The sequence below is a fragment of the Papaver somniferum genome, chromosome 1 (assembly GCF_003573695.1).
Source record: "Papaver somniferum cultivar HN1 chromosome 1, ASM357369v1, whole genome shotgun sequence".
Taxonomy (NCBI): Eukaryota; Viridiplantae; Streptophyta; class Magnoliopsida; order Ranunculales; family Papaveraceae; genus Papaver; species Papaver somniferum.
Genome location: NC_039358.1, coordinates 66,913,410 through 66,931,223, shown reverse-complemented (window position 1 = coordinate 66,931,223; position 17,814 = coordinate 66,913,410). Strand labels below are relative to the sequence as shown.

Here is a 17,814-nt window from a genome sequence, read left to right as displayed (position 1 = left end):
TTCCAAGATATGGGTCAATTTTTCTTCCAGATTAGTTGGGTTTTCTTCTGAAAGAATATCAAGATTGATGTATGTATTGCTACAATTATCAAAATCAATATTTTCACCTAGAAGTGCAACACTTGATTTTTCGTCTTCATTAGATTCATAGTTGTCAGACATTTCATCAAGAGTTGCAGCAAGACCTTTGTTTCCAGTGTATTTTTTTACGATTTGGGCACTCGTTTGCAAAATGACCAAATCCTTTACACTTAAAGCACTGAGGCATATCTTCATCATCAGTTTCATCAATATCCCTATTTTTAGGAGGAATACGATTATGAGGTTTGACTGATGCCTTAGGCTTATCTCTGGAGAAACGTTTACTTCTCTTCAACAGAAGATCCCTAAACTGCCTTGTGATCATTGAGACCGATTTTTCAAGATCTTCATCTGATGAATCAGTCTTAGAGTGATCATCTTCAGAGATGTATACTTTTTTACTTTTATCAAGTAATTTTGTGTCCTTTAGTGCTTTGAACCCAACATCCTTAGATTTGGATGAATGCTCGTGATCAAAGATCATAAGCTTCCCAACCAGCGTATTTCTGGAGAGATTATCAAGGTTATTTCCCTCAACGATGGCATGCTTCTTAGATCGTATCTAGATGGCAGCGATCTGAGAATTTTCATCACAATGTCCTTTTCAGGAATAGTCTTACCCAATGCAAAAGATGCATTAACAATTTCAGACACTTTGTGATTAAACTCATCAAATAAATCTTCATCTGCCATACAAAGGTTTTCCCAATCGGAATTAAGGTTTTGAAGCCTAGCTTCCTTTTCACTGGTATTACCTTCGATTACTTTTTCTAATATATCCCACGCATCTTTAGACTTAGTGCAATTTGACACATGGTGCTGAATATTCGGGGTAATGGCATGTATGATGGCATTCAAACCGGCGGAATTTTGCTTTGCAGCAAGTATCTCGGCATGATTGTATTCACCAATATTCTTGGGAACGTTTACATTTCCTACTGCCACAACGGGAGCATCATATTCATTAACAACATATACCCATGATTGAAAATCACGTGCTTGAAGGAAAGCTCGCATAGCAATTTTCCACCATAAGTAATTAGATCCATCGAAGACTGGTGGTACGTTAATAGAGATAGCACCTTTGTCCATAGAGTCAGATCGCTACAAACGCAGACTTGTAAGGTCTATAACGTGTTTGCATGCTCTGATACCAATTGAAAAAGCGGGGATATAACAACCTCACCCAATATTTCGATTAGCAATCTTCATGGACAAACTCCAATATACTTTCAAGAGAATCAACTAGACTCAATCTTAATAAAGTATATCAAAGAGTTATATCTCTCTTTCTTGATTCAATACTTACTCAAGCAAATAGAAATCTGCGAGTCTAATTGAATACAAGAGAAATCACTTGCACGGTACCAAAGACCGATGTTCAAGTATCAATCAATTTCAATCAACAACCAAAGGTTGGATTTCCCAATTGATTGATTCAAACGCACAACCTATGATATTTCAATTATATAAAAAAATATAATGCGGAAAAGAAATAACACATACACCAGAAGTTTTGTTAATTAACGAGGAAACCGCAAATGCAGAAAAACCCTGGGACCTAGTCCAGATTGAACACACACTCTATTAAGCCGTTACAGACACTAGCCTACTACAAACTAACTTCGGTCTGGACTGTAGTTGAACCCTAATCAATCTCACACTGAGTCAAGGTACAGTTGCTCTCCTTATGTCTCTGATCCCAGCAGAATACTACGCACTTGATTCCCTTAGCTGATCTCACCCACAACTAAGAGTTGCTACGACCAAAAGTCGAAGCCTTTAATAAATAAATCTGTATCACACAGAAAAGTCTACAGAAATAGATAAATCTATCTCCCACAGAAATACCTACAAGTTTTGTTCCGTCTTTTTATAAATCAAGGTGAACATGAACCAATTGATAACCCGAACTTATATTCCCGAAGAACAACCGAGTATAATCAATCACTTCACAATAATCTTAACCGACGCGGCGAAAGAAGATATTGTGGAATCACAAACGATGAGACGAAGAGGTTTGTGACTACTTTTATATCTTGCCTATCGGAGATATTAATCTCAAGCAAATCGTTACGATTGTACTCAACACGATAGAATCAGCAAGATTAGATCACACAACTACGAGAAAGTAGTATCGATCTGATTTCACAATCCCAATGAAGTCTTTAAGTCGTAAACCTGGTTTTTAAGAAGAAACCTAAGGTTAAGGATAATCGACTCTAGCTAATACAATTTGTATCACACAGGAGGTGTGGGGATTAGGTTTTCCAATTGCTAGAATTCTCCCTTATATAGTCTTTCAAATCAGGGTTTGCAATCAATGTTAGCTTAGTAAAAAGCATTCAATATTCACCGTTAGATAAAAACCTGATTATATTCAAGCTAATATCTTTCAACCGTTGGATCGAAAACTTAGCTTGTTACACATAATTGAAATGCACGATTTTAGGTTTGTGTAACCGTACCCAAACATTTACATTTATTGGTTCAACAATAGTTAACCAAATGGTTAGCCATATGAGCACTTTCATATAAACCATATTCTTCTTCACCATAACTAGTTCAAATGACTCAAATGAACTAGTTAGAGAGTTGTTCAATTGCAAGGAAATCTTATGTAAATACACAAGACACAATCGAAGAAAAAACGATTTGATTCATTCGAATCGGTTCATGAACTTTATAGCCACGGTTTGCATTTTGCATTCCTTAGTTAATAAATATAAGTTCACAAAGAATCGTTTTTAGATATAACCAACTTAAGTTCGCAGACTTAATTCGCGGACTTAAGTTCCTAGAAGGAGTTCTCAAACTCCAGCAGATTTTCTCGGGTCGAGAACTTCTGCTAGTTCGCGGACTGGGTTCGCGGACTGAGTTCACGGCTCTTGTTGCGGTTCTCTTGATCAACAAAGTTCGCAAACTTAGATTCAAGGAAATAGGACTTATACATATATGTGTTGCCACACAATGCTTATATCCACCATTGGTTATATAATCTAAACTCTCATTTCAATTATTGAAACATTCTTAGAGGACGTTATTATATAGTTGTTATTCACAAACTATTTTTCGTCAAAGTAAGCAATTTTCAAAGTGATTGAAACGTATCATGACTTTCGTCACTAGGTAAAGATGAACTTGGCTAAAGCGAAAGCTTACCAACACATATTTCGAGAAATAGATAGGGGAGATAAACTCGGCTCGAAATAGCAAATGTATATAATCAAAGTCTATATAGCAAAACGACTTTTGTCTCAAAGATAGGAGATAAAGTAGATAGACTTTTGAGTGATAGATAAGTTCAAGTCTCTACATACCTTTTAGTCGATGAAGTTCCACCAGTTCCTTGAGTAGTCCTCGTCTTGTACGATGATTGCCATGGAGTTATTGAGCTCAACTACACTTTCTATCCTAGTCTGATACTTTAGCTATAGTAGACTAGAATTCAAGACTTATAGTTTTGATCACTAACGTTGACAAACATGCTTGAGATATCAACGCATGCGAGTTCGACCGAGCAATGCTTTAACAATCTCCCCCTTTTTCAATTTTGGTGACAAAACTATCAATACATATGGAATACAAAAATAAATAAATTAACTTTTGTAGATCCTATTCCACATGCCTAATCTTCAACATTACTTGAAATTTTCGTCACTTCCAAGTACTCCAATGATCCTAAAGGTTGTAAGTTCAGCATCATCGTTGTTGAAAATCCGTAGCTATAACAACGAGAAAACAAGAGTTCCCAATTATTTTTATACAGTGACATAGTATAATTATATAGTATCAAAGTTCAATTGTATCACAACTTCGACAATATACTATGGTGATATGTATCACTCCCCCTTAGTCAATACTCCATCTCACATGGAAACCACTCTTCCTTACATAATGATCCGAAAACCATATGTATTTGTAGTGTGAACTACACATTAATTCTCCCCCTTTTTGTTAATAAAATTGGAAAAGGTACGAAAATGGGATCCTAATGAAATTTCCGAAAGAGACATTTCATGACCAAAAGAAAGCACATATCATCTTATTTAGATGAAATCATATAGCCGAATCTAAATGCATTCATCAAGGAGTTTATAAAGATACAAGATAACCCCTATAATATTCCACAGTCGCACTCCCCACAAAGATTTGGAAATTAAGCACAAGTTTAATTAAGAACTCTCCCCAATATAATGTCATTCCCGAAGGAACAACAAGAGCGACCTTAATTTCAAAAAGAAAAGAAGGATTTCTTTGGACATAACAAATCACATACAAGTATGAATTTGAATACAAGCAAAAATACTCAATTAAATTAACCATAAGAGAACTCATGATTAATTTAATCGAAAATGCTCAACATAAGTGAACTTATGGAGTCTCAAAAAGACTCAATTAGATTAATCACAAGAGAACCCATAATTAATCTAATCGGAATACACAACCAAATTAACCACGAAGAGTAATCAATTTAATTGGTCACGCTCGACATAAGAGAACTTACGGAGCAACAACTAAATAACCAAACAAGGATGATTAATTTAGTTGATCATGCTCGACATAAAGTACCTCACGGAGCAACAACTAAGCTTATCATAAGCGAATGAATAACTCAGTCGATAGCGCTCAACATAAGACACTTTATGGAACAACACAGTATATGCACAAAAAATTGTAGACCGGAGGTCGACCAAATACTATGGAATAATCAAGGATCCTTTCTACTTTCCATCACAATTTGCACAATGACATACAATAGACATAATCCTTGTAAACAAAAGATTTTAACCTATCTTCCATCAATAATTGACATAATAGGCTTAACTTTTGTATTGTCAAAAGTTCATTCCTTCTTTTATCAATACATGCATATCGACATATAAAGGACTTAACTTTTGACAAGGTATGGGACAATCATAGTTCACGGACGCAAACACACATATCCCATAACAAATTGATATATAAAACCATAAAGATTAATACTGCAAAAATCATCTTCCAAACAAGTTTAGAATTTAAACCAATAAATCTAAAAACATGAAGATGAAAACGTTGGACATAGCTATGTGTAATCACAATAATGGCTATTCCAAACTCTAGTAATTCTTCTAATCAAAACAAAAAATAGAATATTTACTAGGCATTAATACCTTTGAAGAATTCTTTATCGTCCCCGAACTCCTTGTCCTCAACAACCATTGGGACATAAGGTTCATGAAGATATGAGTTAATATCAATAAACCTTCTTGACTGATGTCGAACTAGGGCCTTCTGAATCTCATGAGTCTTAAACACAAAAGCCTTTATTTGAAGAATCTCCTTTTGCATCTCCTTCAACACTTCAAGAACATCAGAAAACTTCTGAGAATTTGAAGGAACATCTCTAGGCTTCCTCACATTCCTTCTTTTTCTTTTCAATGTTGGAGCTAACGGAGATTTCTCTTTTTCCTTCATGATTGATGGCTTGACAATCATATTAACATCCTTTCCATCAGAAGACATGGTACTTGGAGCATCCATAGGCGTATGGGTTTGTGAGAGGAAATCACAATCTCAACAAGTGGTCTTGAGATAAAAAAGAAGTTTCAAGGAAGGAAAAAAGGAATGTAAGGTACGCAACCTTTTAACAGGTTCGTGCACGCACAACTCTGAACCCTAAAGAGAGTAGAATTGTCGAGAATAACCCTCCTTTATTGATAGACAGGGATTCCAAAAAAACAAAACTAAGAAAAGAAGAGAACAACCTTTTCCTAAAGCCTGAGAGGTACATAATCTTGTCACTTTTGATCAGGCACATGAGAAGATTTCCAGATCAACACAATCAAGTTGCGTTGTGGTGAACAACAATTTGTCCATCATTTTACTCTTGAGAGGAATCCACAGACCCCTGTATATCAAAACGTCTTGACCATACTTTCTTCTCTAATGGTCTTGTTTAATCCTTGGAACCTAACTTCTTAGACGAAGATAAAATCCTACATACCTCAGCGGTCTTCTGAGCAAGCTTAAGCTTATTTGCTAATTGATTTGCTCTTCGTTGAAGTTTGTTGACGTGCCTCAGTTGGTGTTTGTACTTGTAACACCTTGTAAGTTCATGACCCTTTAGAGAACAATATGAACACGTCAATCTTGGATAAAAATCAGGCTTCTGAGATGTGCAAGCAGCTAGACACATGGTGGAACCTGAAATATTACATATAGAGTTTCCAAGGAATGGGTCAATTTTTCTTCCAGATTAGTTGGGTTTTCTTCTGAAAGAATATCAAGATTGATGTATGTATTTCTACAATTATCAAAATCAATATTTTCACATAGAAGTGCAACACTTGATTTTTCGTCTTCATTAGATTCATAGTTGTCAGACATTTCATCAAGAGTTGCAGCAAGACCTTTGTTCCCAGTGTATTTTTTACGATTTAGGCACTCGTTTGCAAAATGACCAAATCCTTTACACTTAAAGCACCAAGGCATATCCTCATTATCAGTTTCATCAATATCCCTATTTTAGGAGGAATACAATATGAGGTTTGATTGATGCCTTAGGGTTATCTCTGGAAAACCGTTTACTTCTCTTCAACAGAAGATCCCTACACTGCCTTGTGATCATTGAGACCGATTTGTCAAGATCTTCATCTGATGAATCAGTCTCAAAGTGATCATCTTCATAGATGTACACTTTTTTACTTTTATTAAGTAATTTTGTGTCCTTTAGTGCTTTGAACCCAACATCCTTAGATTTGGATGAATGCTCGTGATCAAAGATCTTAAGCTTCCCAACCAGCGTATTTCTGGAGAGATTATCAAGGTTATTTCCCTCAACGATGGCATGCTTCTTAGAATCGTATCTAGATGGCAGTGATCTGAGAATTTTCATCACAATGTCCTTTTCAGGAATAGTCTTACCCAATACAAAAGATGCATTAACAATTTCAGACACTTTGTGATTAAACTCATCAAATGAATCTTCATCTGCCATACGAAGGTTTTCCCAATCTGAATTAAGGTTTTGAAGCCTAGCTTCCTTTTCACTGGTATTACCTTCGAATACGGTTTCTAATATATCCCACGCATCTTTAGACTTAGTGCAATTTGACACATGTTGCTGAATATTCGGGGTAATGGCATGTATGATGGCATTCAAATCGGCGGAATTTTGCTTTGCAGCAAGTATCTCGGCATGATTGTATTCACCAATATTCTTGGGAACGTTTACATTTCCTACTGCCACAACGGGAGCATCATATTCATTAACAACATATACCCATGATTGAAAATCACGTGCTTGAAGGAAAGCTCGCATAACAATTTTCCACCATAAGTAATTAGAGCCATCGAAGACTGGTGGTACGTTAATAGAGATAGCACCTTTGTCCATAGAGTCATATCGCTACAAACACAGACTTGTAAGGTCTATAACGTGTTTGCCTGCTCTGATACCAATTGAAAAAGCAGGGATATAACAACCTCACCCAATATTTCGATTAGCAATCTGCATGGACAAACTCCAATATACTTTCAAGAGAATCAACTAGACTCAATCTTAATAAAGTATATCGAAGAGTTATATCTCTCTTTCTTGATTTAATACTTACTCAAGCAAATAGAAATCTGCGAGTCTAATTGAATACAACAGAAATCACTTGCACGGTACCAAAGACCAATGTTCAAGTATCAATCAATTTCAATTAACAACCAAAGGTTGGATTTCCCAATTGATTGATTCAAACGCACAACCTGTGATATTTCAATTATATAACAAAATATAATGCGAAAAAGAAATAACACATATACCAGAAGTTTTGTTAATTAACGAGGAAACCGCAAATGCAGAAAAACCCCGGGACCTAGTCCAGATAGAACACACACTCTATTAAGCCGTTACAGATACTAGCCTACTACAAACTAACTTCGGTCTGGACTGTAGTTGAACCCCAATCAATCTCATACTGATTCAATGTACAGTTGCGCTTCTTATGTCTCTGATCCCAGCAGAATACTACGCACTTGATTCCCTTAGCTGATCTCACCCACAACTAAGAGTTGCTACGACCCAAAGTCGAAGACTTTAATAAACAAATCTGTATCACACAGAAAAGTCTACAGGAATGTATAAATCTATCTCCCAAAGAAATACCTACAAGTTTTTTTCCGTCTTTTGATAAATCAAGGTGAACACGAACCAATTGATAACCCGAACTTATATTCCCGAAGAACAGCCTAGTATTTTCAATCACCTCACAATAATCTTAATAGACGCGGCGAAAGAAGATATTGTGGAATCACAAACGATGATACGAATATGTTTGTGACTACTTTTACATCTTGCCTATCGGAGATATTAATCTCAAGCCAACCGTTATGATTGTACTCAACACGATAGAATCAGCAAGATCATATCACACAACTACGATAAAGTAGTATCGGTCTGGCTTCACAATCCCAATGAAGTCTTTAATTCGTTAACCTGGTTTTCAAGAACAAACCTAAGGTTAAAGGAGAATCGACTCTAGATAATTGACCTGGAATCACGCAAGAGGTATCGGGATTAGGTTTCCCAGTTGTTAGAGTTCTTCCTTATATAGTCTTTCAAATCAGGGTTTGGAATCAATGTTAGCTTAGTAACAAAGCATTCAATATTCACTGTCAGATGAAAACCTGATTAGATTCAAGCTAATATCTTTCAACCGCTGGATCGAAAACTTAGCTTGTTACACATAATTGAAATGCATGATTTTAGGCTTGTGTAACCGTACCCAAACATGTACATTTATTGGTGCAACAATAGTTAACCAAATGATTATCCATATGAGCACTTTCATATCAATCATATTCTTCTTCACCATAACTAGTTCAAATGACTCAAATGAACTAGTTAGAGAGTTGTTCAATTGAGAGGAAATCTTATGTAACTACACAAGACACAATCGAAGCAAAAACGATTTGATCCACTCGAATCGGTTCATGAACTTTATAGCCACGGTTTGCATTTTGCATTCCTTAATTAATAAATATAGGTTCACAAATAATCGTTTTTAGATATAACCAACTTAAGTTCGAAGACTTAGTTCGCGGACTTAAGTTCCCGGAAGGAGTTCTCAAACTCCAGCAGATTTTCTCGGGTCGAGAACTTCCGCCAGTTCGCGGACTGAGTTCACGGCTCTTGTTCCGGTTCTCTTGATCAACAAAGTTCGCAAACTTCGGTTCAAGCAAATAGGACTTATACATATATGTGTTGCCACACAATACTTATATCCACCATTGGTTATATAATCTGAACTCTCATTTCAATCATTGAATCATTCTTAGAGGACGTTATTATATAGTTGTTATTCACAAACTATTTTTCGTCAAAGTAAGCAATTTTCAAAGTGATTGAAACGTATCATGACTTTCGTCACTAGGTAAAGATGAACTTGGATAAAGCGAAAGCTTACCAACACATATTTCGAGAAATAGATAGGCGAGATAAACTCGGCTCGAAATAGTAAATGTGTATAATCAAAGTTTATATAGCAAAACGACTTTTGTCTCAAAGATAGAAGATAGAGTAGATAGGCTTTTGAGTGATATATAAGTTCAAGTCTCTACATACCTTTTAGTCGATGAAGTTCCACCAGTTTCTTGAGTAGTCCTTCGTCTTGTATGATGATTGCCATGGAGTTCTTGAGCTCAACTACACTTTCTATCCTAGTCCGAGACTTTATCTATAGTAGACTAGAAATCAAGACTTATAGTTTTGATCACTAACATTGACAAACATGATTAAGATAGCAACGCATGCGAGTTCGACCGAGCAATGCTCTAACAAAATTGTCACCATCCAAGGTAATAATGTGTGTTAGTTGTATTTATCGTTTTCATATGCAGATTTTTCTTAGAAATATTCTTGCGATTGCAAACCCATTTTGAAAAAACAGTTATCAAATGGGTTTCCTGGACTTGTCAGGGTGCTCGCACAGTTGCGTATTTTATACCTCATATGAATGAACTTTATGCAGTATGCGTTTCATGTAAGGATATAAAATGTTCAAGTACTTTGAAGAAGAAAATGAATCTGATAATGAGTGTGGACTATTTGGTGAACAACAATTGTTTAGGATAAAATAGAACACCTTTTTTTTTGTAAAGGTTTTAATCTAGTTCCCAGCTTGTCGCATCCATTGACATATTCATCATACTTAATCTATTCTACAAATGTACTGTATGTAGAAAATTATGCACTTCAATCTAAAAGTGTTGCTAACTAAAACCAACAAACTAGTTTTGCTGACTCGGTTGGTTGGTCTTTGCAGGTATCTGAATGTCGTTTACAACGACGACAGTTGGATTGATCTTGGAAGTAGGGCACTAGTAGATAAAGTAACTAGGATTGTCTATACTGAGTGGCTACTCTCAAAGGAAGAATATATTTGATTCTACCAAATGGGTATCTTGTTGTTAAGTTCCCGCAAGATTTGTACCAAAGTTGTCGTTGATCATGGAAACCCACAATCTAAACAAGGTATGTACTTGTATATCATCTAAAAGATTAGTTGTTCAAATAAGAAATACTATATGACTGAACCAAGTGAATTATACTAACTAAACAATACTACCACATTATTAATTGAACACCACTAAATAAGTATTCACCTGAATGCTACATAGTTCGCACTGTCAGATGTGTATGAATCGTGGTCCATCTCAATCTTGTAGTCACTGGAATTAATGATCATGTCTAAGTGCTTATGCTGGGGATCCATTATTGGTTTCAGAATCACTTCGACCTTTATCAGGGAAAGCGGAGAATGTGATTCCAAAAAAGTTTCCTAGGAAAGCACCAGTTGACGATTGGTCGTCTCTAGTAGGTATTAATATTTCTCTGTTGTCCTTCTAGATGATTTGATTGACGAAGTGATTTCTGTGCTAGCTATTTAGGCAATGGACTGACCCCTGGGATTATACCCAGATCGACTCCCTTTTGGTACGTTTTGAACCTATGCATCAGACTGAATTTGGTGATATCTTCTAGATGATTTGATTGACGAAGTGATTTCTGTGCTACATTTTTAAGCAATGGACTGACCCCTAGGATTATACCCAGATCAACTCCCTTTTGGTACGTTTTAAACCTATGCATCAGACTGAATTTGTTGATATTTCTGCACAAAATGAATTTATAGATATTTTTTGCATATACAAAATCTTGTGGATATTCTCTGCACACAATGAATTATGAATATATTTTGTAAAGACTAAAGCAAGTTTTGTTTCCACTACCTCTTGGTATTTAGCTGATTTGTTTTATGTTTTAAACTTACAAATCAGACTGTATGTGTTGATATTTTCTACACATACCAAATCTTGTGGATATTCTCTGCACACGATGAATTATGGATATATTTTGTAAAACTAAAGCAAGTTTTGTTTGCACTCCTTCTTGGTATTTGGATGATTTGTTATGTTTTAAATTTACGCATCAGACTGTATGTGTTGATATTTTCTGCACAAACACATACCAAATCTTGTGGATATTCTCTGTACATAGTGGACTGTGGATATATAATGTACAAATTATCGATCTAAAATGTGCAGTTCTTTGTGCGCATTTGAATCTTATTATCGGTGTTGGTTAATGCGGGGATTATTCCATGGTAAACAAGTGAGCTAGACAAAGACGACCATTCATTCATCTTGTGGAGTTCAAAAATTTAGCTTGCGAAGTTCAAGGTACTTGGAATCGTAAGCGCTTGATAAATTCTTATGTCAAGTACCAGAATGAATTTGTAGTCCAATAAGAAGAAGAAAAGGAAGTAGTAGCAGGCGAACTATACCCAAGTTGAAAAGCCAAAAAAGATAAAACATCTTAAATATTAAGTTTAATATCGCTGCAGAAAAAATCTGCAGATGTGTCGAACTTTTATATGGAATTTTATTCAGTTTAATTGATGTTTTTTTTAATATTTTGAGGAAGAAATGGAGATAAGTATATAAGATAGGATTTTGTTTGGTAGTGAAGTAGGCTAAGATATTACAATTAGGCTTCCCCAAATGAAGAATGCCAGGTTTGTCCAGCTGCTATCCACAAATTTTTTTGGTAGTATTTCTTATGTGCATAAACTATCACAATGTATTTATAGTGCAACTTTTATCCACAACTTTTATAGACTTCAGATACAGAGAAAAGCAGATAGAATTTATATTTCAGAATATTATTTTGGAAGCTTCTTATGTGGATATATTATGCACATTAGTTTTTTAGAGCGCAAGGGTTATCCACATTAGCAAAAATAACTATGTGATGAGTAATTGTGCAGCAAATATACACAACTCGATACGTGCAGCAAATATGCACAATATCAACATTAACAATACTTAATAATAGTTTTTTTTTCTTTGAAAGGGAAAAATATTAATAAGATAAAAAATTCACAAATAAATATATTAAGAAGTGAAAAAGTTACGACTAAAAGTAGTTAAACAAAACAATGTTAACTACTTCACTTCGTTGCTATTGGATTAATCTTAACCCAAGTTTGATCACTACTTTGATCTGCAGACATAATACAACCTTGAAATTTTACACTTCGTTACAAACTGAATGGACATCGTTGTACCTATTTCGTTAGTTACTTGAACCTAACAATAAGTGCTGAAACTCCAAGCTTAATATGTAACGAATCACTATCTACCACCTTGACTAGGCTGACGATTATACAGGCCCATCCTTTTTGTCAATCCTGAAACTCCAACTCAAAATAGTTATCGTATTTTCTTGACAGCAGACTACTTCACCGCTGATGTTAAGACTGACATCCAAACAATCTTCTAAACAACTATATACCATAATTACTTGTTTTGAAATAGTATTTTATACAAACTTCTACAACCTCAGTTGATTTGAACTTGGATCACTCGGACAATCAGTACATAAATATATTTCTACACACGTTTTCAAGTCATTACAACACCAAACACCTACCTTTATTAGTTTTTTCTCTACCGAAGAAAACAATCTTCATATCGCAATACGAGTGGACTAGAGTTGTACTATATTTACTTTCTACTCACGTAACCTCCAAATATATCTGGAGTTTCATGTACGTATTACCATCAGCACCACCTGAAATCAAAATCTATAATCCCATGAAAAGAGTCCACACCTATAATCAATCAATAAATCCAGTGATCATGATAAACAATGGAAAATATGCACATTTTAATTTTGTGCAGATAATATCCACAAAATCTATTTGTTCAGAAAATATATGCAAATTGAAATTGTGCAGAAAATATGCACAATTTAATTATGTGCAGATCATATCCACAAAATCTATCTATTCAAAAAATATATGTAAATTGAAGTTTTTAAGAAAATATCCCCAACTAAAAATTGTGCAGAAAATATCCACAACTGTGAATTGTGCAGGAAATATCCATAACTAGAATTTGTGCAGGAAAATCATAAAACTAAATCTAGAACAATTTTATTAGGTAACCTGCACTCAAAGTGACATAGCATAAAATACAAGTTCAGAAGTTTTTCTAACATTTTCCGTGCTTTTACTGTGCATACCTACGTCCTTTAACATGTAATGAATTAAATTCCTGGAGAAGCTTCAAATTGCGCCGAAAATAAGATACACCCATAAGACCTCCAATATGTAATGAATTAAACGTCGTCATGCAGAAAATATCAATACCTATACTCTGTGCGGAAAATATCCACGATTATAGTCAGCAAGTTTTTACATCAGCAGCGGCTGCAACCAGCATTGAATTTCACTCAAATATCTCAAGTGCCAACAAAATCTACTGTCACCACTATTGGGCCATATTGTTCGGGTAACAACTTCTCTAGCTAGTAGTTATGTTTATTTAGTTTGGAATTTTACAACACCAATCATATTCGTCCACTAGTTAACAAAATCTGCTGCCACCACTAGTGGTTCCATATTGTTTGGGTAACATCTTCTCTTGCTGGTAGTTTCGTTTCTTTTAGTTTATAATTTTGCATCACCAATCATATTTATCCACTATTTAATACTCTAATAGGCATAGTAAATTCTTGGTCAAAGCATCATCACGAGTTATCGCTCCACCCACTAATCCTTCTTTATTACACCACATGTCACTGTATAACAATATCACCACTTAGTAAACTCTTAAACCCTAGGTTCATTACCCCTAATCACCACCAGCTAGATTATTTCCAACAGTCATCCGTCAAATCTCAATAGTTACACCTATCCATATCACTCTTGAACCAGCATATTAAGTATACTAGTCAAGCCATCTTTAGTTTAACCCTATTTATCCACCCCACCAAAATTATTTGCATACATACCAACAATAAGTGCATATTACACCTATTATCATCATCCATTCCCATATATCCCAGCTAATACGTGCAGAAAATATTCACAACTTTAATCTGTGCATACAATATGCACAATCCCACAAAAAAACTCACAATGAAGCAAATGCAATATACAAGAACTAAATCTGTGCAGGGTATATACACAAGCTAAATTTGCGAAATAATTATCCAATATAAACAACAAAATCATGAAAACTATTTTTTTCACTAATTAAGATGAATAAACACAACAAAATTACCAATATTAATGTATATACAACTCCACAAATGAAAACAAGATTAGAAATACCTTTTTTGTTACTTGATTTTGTTCTTATAGCAGATCCTTTGTGTTTCTTCAAGATCATTTTGTTCTTCATCTTCATCAGTCGATTGTGTATATGTATTCCATGATTCAATAATAACATTTTGTTTTCAATTTTTCTTATCAAAACCGAACTGAAGAAAAATATCGGTGATGATTATGAAGAAGAAGCAAATCGATGATGCAGAAGTTCGAGAAGAAGAATATTAGGTTCTGAGGGGTTGGGGTTTTATCAAAATCTATTGATTTTGCTTAAAATGTTTTTTAAGATTTGGTTTTTTAAAGTGTTTTTTTGTAGTTATTTAAGATTTAATCTACGATTTTGAGTTTTCATTCAATTTTAGTGGTTTTTTTCTACAAATCATGTGGGATTTCTGAGAGAGGCAGGCGGAGAAGGTGAGTTTTTGGAATTGAACTTGTTTGAACCGGAGATACGACTAATTTGGGAAGTTATGAGAGGTTATTTAGGTAATCCTACTGGTGGTATTTTTCAATGATGTTGTAGTAAGATGATTCGTTCACTCAGATTTGTTGAGAATTTGTTTTAAGACTTAATAAAGAAAATAAGGAAAAATATATATACACAATTTGTCACAAGATGAAGAGACGCTGAGACGCGGGATTTCACCACTTTTCATATTGTTATGGTTCAGTCATTAACTCTAGACAATATAGCTCAAACAAAAGAAGTTGTGACTCTAGTTCTTTGCCAAAAATAGATTTCGTAAAATATTATTTGTAAGTTAAAAGCATAACGCATCTAAAGTATTTAGAACTAAGCATGCGGCATCTAACAAAATAATAAATAATTAACAGAAATCATAAAGCAATTAAATCTATGCAAAAAGTCGATAAAAGAATTAATTCATTTACCACAATCATGAAAAGTTGCTTCCTCCGTTGTCCCAGTGGTAGGGTTTAGCTCATCATGTTGTTGGAAACACGCTCGAAATCCATTATTATTGCTCAAAAATAGTTTACAAATGATGAAAAGGGAGAAATATAATGAAAACCGGGTTTGTAACAGTTATATGTGTTACAAACCATAACGAACCACAGTATGTGTCACTGGTATTGTAGCAAATAAGTCTACCTCTGATGTACGACCCTCGCCTGTGAGTCGTTATCACTGTAGAAAAACGACTGTCTTTGCTGGTCCGTTCTTCGTGTTCTTCAGTATTTTTCTGCTGCTGCTGCTGCAGATTTCTCTGCAGCTTGATTTTTCGACTCTGTGGTGCTCTATTCTATCCCCTAACTCTCCATCCTCCTTTATGAAACACCAGCACCCTTTATATAGCCAGTAGCACCAAGAAATCTCGTTATAACTCAAGATAATTCTCTCTTAACTCGGCCTTGATGAAAAATATTTTGGGAATATTTTCTTCCCTGATTTAGCTTCTCACGCTGTTTCCCCACGCCAAATTACTCTCAACGCATCCAGTCATTGTCCAGAAGTGTTCCAACATGCAGTAGCCACGCGAAAATCTCTTAGTCACTCAATCAGGACTCGGAATGGAAAACCAACCCGTGATGCTCTGATTTCATATCTTGGGTTATCTAGCCAAATTTGATCGAAAAAAACACCCATACCAACTTTGTTATGACAAATCACATCTACCCATGAAGTTTCAGGGATTGAATCTCACTAAATCACGTCCAAACATCCGATTGAAAATCTGCCAGTTCTCTTCACCATTTTCCCGCCATTTTTTTTTTTGAATTTGTTAAAGAAGGTCACCCCTTATCCAGTGGTCGTCCCTTATCCGTTGTTGGAGTCCGAATAACATATGTCCTTCGGGGTGCCTTTAACAACTTTTTGAGCCGAATTTTCCATCAATATTTATTTCTAAAAAATACCTATAAACACACAAAACACCATAATAAGGATGAAAATAAGTACTAACAATACGAAACATTGAGGACAAATTAGACACATAAATGCGTCTATCACCTACTTATTATAATATTCTAGGGTCATTGCAATAATTTGAAAATATTATAAAATAACCCTAGGGCCAAGAGTGTAAAACCCATAATTTATAGAGTCGTATTAATAAATTTCTCGATCGGAAACCCATAATTCCTCGACGACTTTGGTCTTCTTTAAACTACACTGATCTCTAAAGATCGTGATTCAATTCTTCAGTTCTTCAGTTTCTCTATTTTCCAGATATGGTTTTCGAGTGAGAGAAGAAAACGAAAGTAAGAACATAAATGAAATTTAATGTGTGGGGAAAGGTTATCATGTGAAATATATATTAGGGTATTTCAGTAATCTAACAATTTTGATGTTTACCTTCTAGAAGGAGTAGGGGTATATTTATTTTGAGGAAGGATATATTTGTTGGGTGTCAAAAATAGAGATATATAAGTAATGTACCCAATTCTGGAACACTTTTTTGATAAAATCTTTCTTCCTACACATATAAACTATATATTTTTTCTGATTATTTACTTATAATACTAGAATAAAAAGAGTTTCTACCAATCACATAGTTTGTCTCTTTACAAATTAAGAAGTTGTTTTCATCTTTGCGTAAAAATTGAAGTAATCAACTTGTTAAAATCCGACTTTCAATATTATAAAGCACCTTTGAAAGTAATTGTGTGTGAAGCACTAACATCGTTATTTGAATTTTCGATCTTCTAGATTCTAGCAAACTCATCAATCGATTTTTAAAGATTATTCATGCCTAAATGTTATAATATCGGCTCAAAGCAATGAAAATGGAAAAATCATAAAATAAAACAAAATATTGTGTTATAACTTATAAATCTAAGTTTAGTGACTGATATGTCCCTGTGTCAAGATAAAGGTTTTCATATACTTGGTATTAATCTTCTATTCATATAAATAGGGGCTTAAAACTATGTAACTATTGCGAACACATGTATAGAATTATCTTTTCTTTTTTCTTTTCCTCTAATTTGTCTCTTCTTTATTTGGTAAAACGTTACTGGTACGTAGTAATCTCATTGATCGATTTATCTAATTATTTTGTTATTTTTAGAATATAATTGATCATTTTCTTTATTTTTGTAAAAAAAAAAATCTACTTTCTTACTT

General features: G+C 34.5%; 1 long non-coding RNA gene across 4 annotated transcripts in view; it reads left to right on the top strand.

Moving 5' to 3' along the window:
• LOC113289860 overlaps positions 1 to 14,951 on the top strand; it is a 34,233-nt gene extending 19,282 nt beyond the window's left edge. The window contains exons 3-5 of one of the 4 annotated variants that reach the window (XR_003331180.1): positions 10,377 to 10,585; positions 10,839 to 10,931; positions 11,659 to 12,167. This is a non-coding gene — a long non-coding RNA (uncharacterized LOC113289860). Of the gene's footprint in view, positions 1 to 10,376; positions 10,586 to 10,838; positions 11,340 to 11,658; positions 12,168 to 14,887 lie in introns of those variants that run through there. The other 3 variants (XR_003331183.1, XR_003331173.1, XR_003331189.1) reach the window with 3 other exon arrangements.
• The last annotated feature ends 2,863 nt before the right edge of the window (positions 14,952 to 17,814 follow it).